This window comes from Rutilus rutilus (genome assembly GCF_951802725.1).
Source record: "Rutilus rutilus genome assembly, chromosome: 6".
NCBI classification, from domain to species: Eukaryota; Metazoa; Chordata; class Actinopteri; order Cypriniformes; family Leuciscidae; genus Rutilus; species Rutilus rutilus.
The window spans coordinates 35,702,388-35,713,758 of NC_140214.1; the positions used below are offsets into that span (position 1 = coordinate 35,702,388).

The window sequence follows — 11,371 nt, forward strand, 5'->3', positions numbered from 1 at the left end:
ATAATGCATGTGAGACTGATGAATGGTCACAATCGCTGTGCTGGTAGAGTGGAGGTTCTTCATAGAGGTCAGTGGGGAACAGTATGCGATGATAGCTGGGATTTGGCTGATGCTGCAGTGGTGTGTAGAGAGTTGGACTGTGGAGAACCTGTTGATGCACTTGGAGAGGCTTATTTTGGACCAGGTTCAGGACCAATCTGGATGAGTAAAGTGATGTGCACTAGATCCGAATCTAGACTGAAAAACTGTGAATCTTTAGGATGGGGTAAACATAACTGTGATCATGATAAAGATGCTGGAGTCATCTGCTCAGGTAACCAGGTCCAGATCTCACTCATTTATTTTATAAATCCAATCAAAATTTTTTATTGGCTTGTAATGAACCATTATGGTGCCACATTATTCGAATTTCACATAGCAGATTGTTTGTGATAGTAAAGTACTGCAAAAATGTATTAGGTATCAGCATGTCCATCCTTTCATTCTCCAATCCACTTGTCCTATATAAGGGTCACAGGGATGCTGGAGCCTATTCTAGTGTCTCGGGCCAGATTAGTGAAACAGTATTCTGAGTAATCTTCATGCTTTTTATGTTTCAGGAGTTCGTCTTGTTGGAGGTTCTCGCTGCTCTGGGAGGTTAGAGATACTTGATGATCAGACATGGGTTTCAGTGTGTGACGCTGCCTTCGACCAGCAGGATGCAGAGGTTGTGTGTAGAGAGCTGGAATGTGGGGCTCCTGTACAGGTGCTGGGAGAAGCTGCTTTTGGCAAAGGAGACACTCAGATGTGGACACAAGAGATTCAGTGCAGAGGAGATGAGTCTCAGATTCACCTCTGTCCAACATCATTACATCAACACAACTGCTCGTTTGGCAAAACTGTGGAACTATTGTGTGCTGGTAAGAGTCTTAACACATAATCTTGTGTATCCAAACCTTTGACTAATCAGTAAAAAGCCTGGTCGACAGTGCAGCTTCTAGGCAACAGCCACTGAATGGAAGATAACCATACGATTGCATGTAAAAGAAAATGTCTAGGTTACGTTTGTAACCCCCGTTCCCTGAAGGAGGGAGCGGAGACGTCTCGTCTGAGAGCCCAATTACCTTCGAGTGTAAACTAAACGAGCCAATGCACATTGGTGTGAGAGATTTGCATCTCGCGCTCTGCCCCGCAGCGCAAGTATAAATATGGAAGCGGATGCATCACACATTCAGGTTTTCACTGAGGTGGTACAGCAATTTTGGTGACGTAACGTTTCCAATTCCCTCCTTCAGGGACAGGGGTAATATAAGTAACCTAGATGTTCCCTTTCGGTCAGTCACGTTCAACGTTACGTTGGAATGACTGATGTAATGGGATCCCTACCTGCCAGAGTCCCACGTAAACCACCTAATCCCCATGCACCTCCTGGGGTAGAAGATTGGACAGTGCTTATGCAGCAATTACTGCTGATCCGCTTGAATCGTACAGAGAGACTATTTGGATAACATTTAGAAAGCGTGCCTAGCTACGGAAGCCACATCCTGTGAAGAATATGTGAAGAATATGTGAAGAATACACTTAGCACCGGCCTAATTAGTGGGAAGTAAGCACCGGTAGAGGTGGCAGAGAAGCTCTGCCAAGGGAAAGACACAGGCTCGCTGGCAGGGAAACTTTACCGTGGAAAAATACACAAGGGATCGCTGTAGGGATCACAACATATGGGCACCTAGCCTGGCATAGGGCTCGACCACTGGGTGGACTTATGAGTGTTAGGCCTGGCGTCAGACACTCCGCCACATCTGACTGCCAATGCTGTTGTAGGAACTTCAACAGGGTTCGCCAGCTGGGGAACTTACCTCCATCTATCCATCCATCTTCTTCCGCTTATCCGGGGCCGGGTCATGGGGGCAGCAGTCTAAGCAGAGATGCCTAGACTTCCCTCTCCCTAAACACTTCCTCCAGCTCTTCCGGGGGGATACCGAGGCATTCCCAGGCCAGCCGGGAGACATAATCCCTCCATTGTGTCCTAGGTATTCCCCGGGGTCTCCTCCCGGTGGGACGAGCCCGGAACACCTCCCCGGGAAGGCCTCCGGAAGAGATGCCCAAACCACCTCAGCTGGCTCCTTTCAATGTGGAGGAGCAGCGTCTCTACTCTGAGCTCCTCCCGAGTGACCGAGCTCCTCACCCTATCTGTAAGGGAGCACCCAGCCATCCTGCGGAGAAAGCTCATTTTGGCCGCCTGTATCCGGGATCTTGTCCTTTTGGTCATGACCCACAGCTCATGACCATAGGTGAGAGTAGAAACGTAGATTGACCGGTAAATCGAGAGCTTCGCCTTGCAGCTCAGCTCCTTCTTCACCACAACAGACCAGTACATCGTCCGCATTACTGCAGAAGCTGCACCGATCCGTCTGTCAATCTCCCGTTCCATCCTTCCCTCACTCATGAACAAGACCCCAAGATACTTGAACTCCTCCACTTGAGATAGGAACTCTCCACCAACCTGAAGTGGGCAAGCCTCCCTTTTCCGACTAAGAACCATGGCCTCTGACTTGGAGGTGCGGATTCTCATTCCAGCTGCTTCACACTCAGCTGCAAACCGTCCCAGTGCATGCTGAAGGTTCTGGTCTGATGGGGCCAACACTACAACATCATCCGCAAAAAGCAGAGACAAAATTGTGTGGTCCCCAAACCGGACACAATCCGGCCCTTGGCTGCGTCTAGAAATTCTGTTCATAAAAATTATGAACAGAACCGGTGACAAAGGGCAGCCATGCCGGAGTCCAACATGCACCGGGAACAAGTCTGACTTCCTGCCGGCAATGTGAACCAAGCTTCTTCTCCGGTCGTACAGGGACCGGACAGCCCTTAGCAAAGGGCCCCGGACCCCATACTCCCAGAGCACCCTCCACAGGACGCCGCGAGGGACACAGTCGAATGCCTTCTCCAAATCCACAAAGCACTTGTGGATTTGGGCGATTTGGGCGAACTCCCATGAACCCTCCAGCACCCTGGAGAGGGTATATAGCTGGTCCAGTGTTCCACGACCTGCTCGGTCCACAAGCCAGCCAGGCCTGATATAACTCCTTCTCCAGCTTGATGGCATCCCTTACTTCGGGTGTCCACCACCGGGTTCGGGGATTGCCGCCTCGACAGGCACCGGAGACCTTACGGCCACAGCTCAGAATGGCCGTGTCGACAATAGAGGTGGAGAACATGGTCCACTCGGACTCAATATCTCCAGACTTCCTTGGGATCCGGTCGAAGCTCCGCTGGAGGTGGGAGTTGAAAATCTCTCTGACAGGGGACTCGGCCAAACGTTCCCAACAGACCCTCACGGTATGTTTGGGTCTGCCGAGTCTGTCTAGCTTCCTCCCCCACCATCGAATCCAACTCACCACCAGGTGGTGATCAGTTGACAGCTCCGCCGCCCTCTCTTCACCCGAGTGTCCAAGACATACAGCCGGAGGTCGGATGAAGCGATCACAAAGTCGACCTCCGGCCTAGGACCTCCGGACCTCTGATCATACCCCTCCTTGAACGGCCATCTTATCGTGGTGGAGGGGTTTGAGTACCCGAACGATCTTATGAACTATGTTGTCCAGGGCTATATGCCCCTGGTAGGGTCTCCCAAGACAAACAGGTCCTAGGTGACGGGTCAGACTAAGAGCGGTTCATGAGCCATGGGGCCGCCCTCCCGTGGGCTCACCACCTGCAAGAGGGACCGTAAGGGGGCGGTGTATAGTGGATCGGGCTGCAGCCAAAGGCGGGGGGCCCCGACGACCCAAATTCTGGACACGGAAACTGGCTTTAGGGATGTGGAACGTCACCTCACTGGCGGGGAAGGAGCCTGAGATTGTGCGGGAGGTTGAGAGGTATCGACTAGAGATAGTCGGGATCACCTCCACACACAGCTTGGGCTCCGGAACCACACTCCTTGAAAGAGGCTGGACTCTCTACCACTCTGGAGTTGCCCATGGTGAGAGGCGGCGGGCTGGTGTGGGTTTGCTTATAGCCCCCCTGCTCAGCTGTAATGTCTTTGAGTTCACCCCGGTGAAAGAGAGGCTCGCTTCCCTGTGCCTGCGCAGCAAGAGAGACACAGAGTGGGTCCCCAGTGTTTACTGGCTACTGGAGGCGATTACTCAGGAGGACACTGGCTCAACACAAAGAATATGGCAAACGTGTTGGGTGTCGGCCGGCCCACAGCTCTACATATATCTGCCAGCGATTTGCCGTGCTCCAACGCCCAGTAACAAGTAACACTCCTGGTCAAGTAAGCTCCTTGGGTCTGGTACGCCAAGACAATGGCATCCACTATCCAGTGGGCCACCCTCTGCTTGGAGATGGCCTTTTCCATCTGCTGGCCTCCATAACAGACAAATAGCTGGTCTGAGGTCCTGAAGCTCTGTGTTCAATCCGCATACAGGCTCAAAGGGCGGACGGGACAGAGCAAAGCAAGGACTAGGTCTGCCTCCTCTGGGGGTTGCACTTGCAGGTTCACCACCTGATCCCTGAAAGGCTTGGTGGGAACCTTGGGCATGTATCTGGGTCGGAGTCTCAGGATAATGTGGGAGTTGGCCGGCCAATATTCCAGGCACGATTCATCATCTGAAAATGCTTGCAGGTAGTGATGTATGTCTCGAGACCACTTTTACGTGGTCTCGGTCTTGTCACGGCCTTGACGGTCTTTGGTCTTGGTCTTGTCTTGGTCTCGGACCTCTCGGTCTTGTCTAGGTCTCGCTGTCTCAGACCGACATAGTCGGGGATTTAGCAATACAATAGGCTACTACAATATCCACGACGACACAACGTTCGATAATGCAACATTATTATCCGCAACGGAACGGATTGAAGCGCGCGTCCGAGTGAAGACAGTGCGGCGTGTGCGCCCAATATACGAGAAAACACTTTATCCGCGCCACTGATCGCAGCAGCAACGAGCACTTTGATTACTTGATTTAAAAAACACATATCAGTGACATGATGGGTTTTAACTTCATTCAGGAGATTTTGGGTAACTGCACAACTGACAGATGACTTTGAGCGCAGTCAGCGCACCGCCAACGGTGTGTGTGTGTGTGTGTGTAACCATAGCGACAAAACGACCAACTTTCGGATCCTGCACTTAAGCCTATAATTTCGTTTTTAAACATTTTATTATGTATTTAAAAGTTGCAGAATGGATTAATTTGGAGACATTGGAGACTCTCTCTGTGTGTGTGTGTGTGTGTGTGTGTGTGTGTGCATGTGTGTGTGTGTGTTGTTTGATTACAGTATTGTATTTAAGATGGTGTTAGACTAAATAAATGGTCTTTTAAATATCATCTGCATATCTCCGTTGTGTTGACTAAACATTAGGCCTAATCCAAGTTTATAATTGCGTATCTTTAATTTGATGTTACGATTTCATCTACACATTAAGTATAATTTCAATTGGTTACATATTTCTCATTCTTTAGACAGTTGTTGGAGGAGCAAGATGGTGTTGGAGGTGTTTGATGTTTTGTCAGATGAACCAGTCAGTACCAGTCATGTCAGTCCTCAACAGTACACAAAAGTTAAGGGAGTCTCAATCCTCCAATAGTGCAGTAACAGCCGTCATGCAATTGCTACACATAGTTGATCTCACCCTGCAAAAACATTTACAGTGAGCTCACAGTCACACACATGACATGGTCTGTCTTTGTATTGTTCTGCCAACTGCGGCTGAACCCTAGTATGCTGCTGTTCTTGAATTCATATTGCTTAGCTTCAACACTAGTCTATTTTTTTCCCTCCGGTCTCGACTTGGTCTCGGTCTTGGTCTCGACTTGGTCTTGGTCTTGACTTGGTCTGTCTTGGTCTTGGTCTTGGTCTTGTCTTGGTCTCGATACCCTCTGGTCTTGGTAGTGTCTTGGTCTCGGTTTAGGCGGTCTTGACTACAAGTCTACTTGCAGGTCCCCTACCCTCTTGATGGAAGCCAGCACAGTCAGGAGCATCAGTCCGGGGTTTGAACCAGGTCCGGTTGGGCCAATAGGGCGCAACTAGTAGGACCTGCTCCTCTTCCTCCCTGACTTTCCACAATGTCTGTGTGAGTAGGCTCACTGGGGAAACACATACTTGCGTAGACCCCGGGGCCAGCTGTGTGCCAGCGCATCAGTGCTGAGGGTCCTCTTGGTCAGGGAGTAAAACAATTGGCAATGAGACATGTTTGGGGCGCCAAACAGGTCTACCTGTGTGGTCCCGAAGTGCCTCCAAATCAGCTGGACCACCTGGGGATGGAGTCTCCATTCTTACGGAGGTGGAGGCTGCTGTGAGAGCTCGTCAGCTGCACGATTGAACACGCACAGAATATGAAGGGCATGAAGCAACCTTAGATGCTTCTGACTCCATAGGAGGAGATGGCGGGCGAGTTGCGACATGCTACGGGAGCATAGACCACTTTGATGATTGATATACACAGTGGCCGCAGTGCTATCCGTACAGACCAGTACGTGCTTGCCTAGGAGCTGAGATTTCCGACCAAGGGCTGAAGGTTTGGCGACAGGCCAGGGTGATTGTCACCCGATGCATGCCACGCCCATCTCGGGACTCGGCCGTGAAGTCAGTGCAGAAGCAGCCACATATGAAGCAATCCGAGCAGCATTAATGTGGCTGCAGATGCCATATGTCCCAGGAGCCGCTGAAATAGTTTTGCATAGAACTGAATTGCATAGCCGAGTCTGATAGTCCCAATGAGCCAGGGCTGGGAAGCTCTAGCCAGGCTCCCAGAGACTGTACAAGCGGGGTCAGAGGGACCACAGACCCTTGGTGACAGATCTGAGAGATTGTGAAGTCGAGAAATGGATATTTGTCTGTGTCCCTCATGTCACCCTGGCTATTCACCGGGGGGTTTCTGATTGCAAGAAAAGAAACTAGATCAGGGTATAGGTGAGGGGACTCCACCTCGTTTGAGGTTGTCGAGTCTTTGTGATGGTCATCCTCCCACAGTGGGTACATGACTCATCCACAAAAGCCACCTCAGCATGCTTTAAGCTCAGACACGTGAGGCAGCGATCCTGACACATCCAGAAACACACAGGTGGAACACCTGTGCTTGCACTTTTAGGGAAATAACTCTTTCACAGTGCTGAAGCGCACAGGGTAAATATAGTGTATTTTATACACTATTATACACTATACACATTTTATGCACTTATAGTGCAGCCTGCAGTGTGTGCAGAGAAGCTATTTTAGGCTGTATGAGAACAGCATAATCTCATTGAAGTCTCAACCACTGCTGCAGCGCTGTCACACCAACACCGGAAGCAAAGACCTCTTCGCCAAGAACACTGCAGACACTCGTAATCTCTTTCAGGTAACTTTCAGGTAACAGGCAAATCTTGCACGCCAATGTGCATTGGCTCATTTGGTTTACACAAGGTAATTGGGCTCTCGGGTGAGATCACATTACGTCAATCATTCCGACGTAACGTTGAACGTGACCAACTGAAAGGGAACATTCATAGTTTGGTTTTAAATATAATTTGCAATAGGTTTAACTATCCCAATGAATCTGAATATATCATCAAATATAATTTCTTTAATGTCACGGCATTCTCTGTGTTATGCAAAACACTGAACATTTTTTTTGAAAATGTGTATAGACTCCTGTGTAAAAGTAACAAGCACATCCTATTTCACAGACATAACTAAGACAAGTTCTACTCATTAATATCTAGTTAAGCTGCTACTGACAAAACTCTAAATATCAAAGATTTGATTCCAGAAATCTTGCAAACCTGGCAAATTCAGTTGATCCACAAAAACATTTGTTGTTTCAACCTGATAACTTGTAAACACCAAATATTTCAGTATTGTGGGCATTTTTTATGGCATAAAGAGTTATTTTTTTACTGGTCATTTTACTGGTTTCTTCCTTACTAACAAGCTTATTTCTTTCTTTTATATGAATAACAGATAGAATGAGAGTTAGGCTGGTAAATGGTGGAAGTCGCTGTGCTGGTAGAGTGGAGGTTCTTCACAGAGGTCAGTGGGGAACAGTGTGTGATTATTACTGGGATTTAAGCGATGCTGCAGTGGTGTGTAGAGAGCTGGACTGTGGAGAACCTGTAGATGCTCTGGGTGATGCTTATTTTGGACCAGGATCAGGACCAGTATGGATGACTATTGTGTTATGCCCTGGATCACAGTCTACCCTTAAGCACTGTGGATCAAGAGGATGGGGAAAACATAACTGTGATCATTACAGAGATGCTGGTGTTATTTGTTCAGGTTAGTTTTGCATTTCATCAGATAATGTATTAAATGGTGTTTAACTGCATGCCAAGCCTGAGCAATTGAGGTTGTTGTCACTGTAAATAAAAACATTGATTGTTTCAATGTTATTATGATCCACAGGTCACATCATGCCAAGACTTCATGCTGGATCACACCTCTGCTCTGGGAGAGTGGAAGTACTTATTGTGGAGGGCTGGGTTTCAGTGTGTGCTGCTGCCTTTGACCAGCAGGATGCAGAGGTTGTGTGTAGAGAGCTGGACTGTGGGGCTCCTGCACAGGTGCTGATAGAAGATGCTTTTGGCAAAGGAGATGCTCAGATGTGGACACAAGAGATTCAGTGTAGAGGAAATGAATCTCATTTTTCCCTCTGTCCAAAAATGTCTTCACGTGAACATAAATGCTTACATGACAACAACGTGGGACTTGTATGTTCTGGTATAACATTACATATGAAATTTTTCATAATGATGTGCTTGTACTATTTTTGCATTGAATGGTGAATTGCATCACTCCTTTTTCATCTGAATTTCATATTAATTGTTTTACATTGTAATAGCACTCAGTTCTTTGTTCAGGTTACACAGATCTCAGGCTGGTAAATGGTTCTGACTATTGTTCTGGAAGAGTGGAGCTTCAGTTCCTCAATGAATGGGGCACAGTGTGTGATGCATGCTGGGATATGAGAGCTGCCAGTGTCCTCTGTAGAGAGCTGAATTGTGGGATTGCAGTGTCTGTTGTGGGATCAGACTGGTTTGGAGAGGGAAGTGGTGAAATTTGGGCTGATGTGTTTGATTGTGACGGAGATAAAACAAAACTTTCAGAATGTTACATCTCTTCATGGAGTCGAGCTGAATGTTCTCATAGACGAGATGTTGGAGTCATCTGCTCTGGTGAGGGGATTGTATTGAAACGTAATCTTATTAATCACCTGTACAATTTACCTTGCAATATCTTAATTTAATGCCACATCTTTCACTCAGATTCCTCTCTGGTTGTTCATGGCGGTCTGGTGCGGTTGTCTGGAGACAGACAGTGTGAGGGGGAGGTGGAAGTTTCCATCCATCAGGTCTGGAGGAGAGTTCTGCTGGACTCCTGGAGTCTCACTGAATCCTCTGTGGTCTGCAGACAGCTGGGCTGTGGCTCTGTGCTGAACTTCTCCGGCTCCTCTTCATCCAGTCCTGAACACAGTCATGAGTGTGTGACAGGCTTCAAGTGTTCTGGGAGTGAAGCTCATCTGGGGAACTGCAGCTCTCCACAAACTCTCAACTGCAGCTCCACACAACAGCTGTCAATCACCTGCCTTGGTGAGAACAATAACATCTGGGCAGATTCTTCAGTTGTTAGTGATCAATAATGTGTTTTTCTTTCTCTGAATATCAGGTCGCGGGTCCATCAGGCTGGTGGGCTCTGGGGGAGACTGTGCAGGGAGGCTGGAGGTTTTTCACAGCGGCTCATGGGGGACAGTGTGTGATGACTCCTGGGATATTAAAGATGCCCATGTGGTGTGCAGACAGCTGCAGTGTGGTGTGGCCCTCAGTAACCAGCAGGTACCAGCCTGGTTTGGTCCTGGTTCTGGACCGATATGGCTGGATGAGGTGGAGTGTGTGGGGAATGAGACGTCCCTGTGGAACTGCTCTTCTCCAGGCTGGGGGAAACATGACTGTCAACACAAGGAGGATGTAGGAGTTGTGTGCTCAGGTAAATAGTTCACAGCTGTATTTGTTTTATTAATTTTTAAAATGAATCGATTTTTAGAGATATCAAAAAACAGATTCACCTCTCCATAATGTCCAATTTTGGGATTTTTCAATCTAGAGTTTAAGGAAATCAGGTTAACCGAGGGCTGTGAAGGAAATGTGGAGGTTTTCTACAATGGATCCTGGGGTAATGTGTGTTACAATATGATGGACAGAGACACAGCGAGTCTGATCTGTCAAGAGCTGAACTGTGGAAGATCTGGTGTTTTGTCTGATTCTACACCAAGAGTGGAATCAGCTCCTAACTGGCTGGATGAAGTGAAATGTCGACAACATGATTCAAATCTGTGGCAGTGTCCATCTTTACCCTGGGGACAGAATGACTGCAATAAAGTGGCCAAAATCACCTGCTCAGGTGAGACTGATGCAGAAATATTTCTGTGCCTGAAAAATTACAATAGCAATCCATGAAAAATAAATATACATATAAAATGTATTGAATTAATTTATAATTACAGAACAGGAGAGTCATGAGTCCCTTCGAAGCTATTTGACATGCTCTACATCTCCCCACCAGAGACAGTGTTCAGGTAAGTTCATTTGATGGAGAAGAACATATGAAAATCATGAGAGCTGTATGTACTGTAAGGTAATCTCAAGGCATGTACCTGCTGCTATTCTGATAGTACTCTGTTGGGCAATAATGTGTTGTTGTGTCTGTGATTTGTGTTATTTAGAGCATGTTCCTCTCAGACTGAGTGGAGGTTCGGGCCGGTGCTCAGGGAGGCTGGAGGTGTATCATAACGCTGTGTGGGGTTCAGTCTGTGATGATCTGTGGGACATCAGCGATGCTCAGGTGGTCTGCAGGCAGCTGGGTTGTGGAGCAGCACTAAGGGCTGATGGGAATTCAGTCTTTGGTGCTGGTGAAGGTGTTGTGTGGCTGAATAGAGTCGAGTGCAGAGGGAATGAGATTCACCTGTGGGACTGTCCTCTCTCCCTGAAGAAACACACTGACTGCTCCAACAAAGAGCACGCTGGACTCACCTGTGCAGGTCACTGCAAAACACTGAGGAATATTATTCATTTTATAGCTATTAATATTTGCGTATTCAAGACAATCATGATTTTGAATGTGTTTGTGTCTGTTTTGCCAGATTTGCCAGATTTGCCAGATTTGTCAGTGTCCACTACTCTTACCACAACAACATCAGCTTCTCGTCCAGTTTCTCAGACAGTGCGCTCAACATCAGTCACTCCTCCAGCAGGGCCTCTCTCTGTGCTTGTGATTGTACTGGGAGCTTTGCACTTACTGCTCTTAGTGCCACTGCTTATACTGATTCAGCAGAACAGAGTGATGAGGAGAGGTAGGAGAGATCCAGAGACTGTCATATTGTGTCTTATTCAGTGTGTGATCAGTCATGTGTTGTGACAGC

The 11,371-nt window shown here is 47.8% G+C and overlaps 1 pseudogene across 1 annotated transcript in view; it reads left to right on the top strand.

Annotated features, from left to right (window-relative positions):
* The first annotated feature begins 22 nt into the window (after positions 1-22).
* The window catches only part of LOC311292031 (scavenger receptor cysteine-rich type 1 protein M130-like), a 20,963-nt pseudogene continuing 9,614 nt past the window's right edge, over positions 23-11,371 (top strand). The window contains exons 1-11 of the transcript in view: positions 23-313; positions 600-899; positions 7,921-8,235; positions 8,362-8,676; positions 8,817-9,131; positions 9,222-9,545; positions 9,622-9,939; positions 10,057-10,353; positions 10,457-10,528; positions 10,676-10,990; positions 11,111-11,302. The product of the transcript in view is annotated as a scavenger receptor cysteine-rich type 1 protein M130-like (transcript). The remainder of the gene's footprint in view (positions 314-599; positions 900-7,920; positions 8,236-8,361; positions 8,677-8,816; positions 9,132-9,221; positions 9,546-9,621; positions 9,940-10,056; positions 10,354-10,456; positions 10,529-10,675; positions 10,991-11,110; positions 11,303-11,371) is intronic.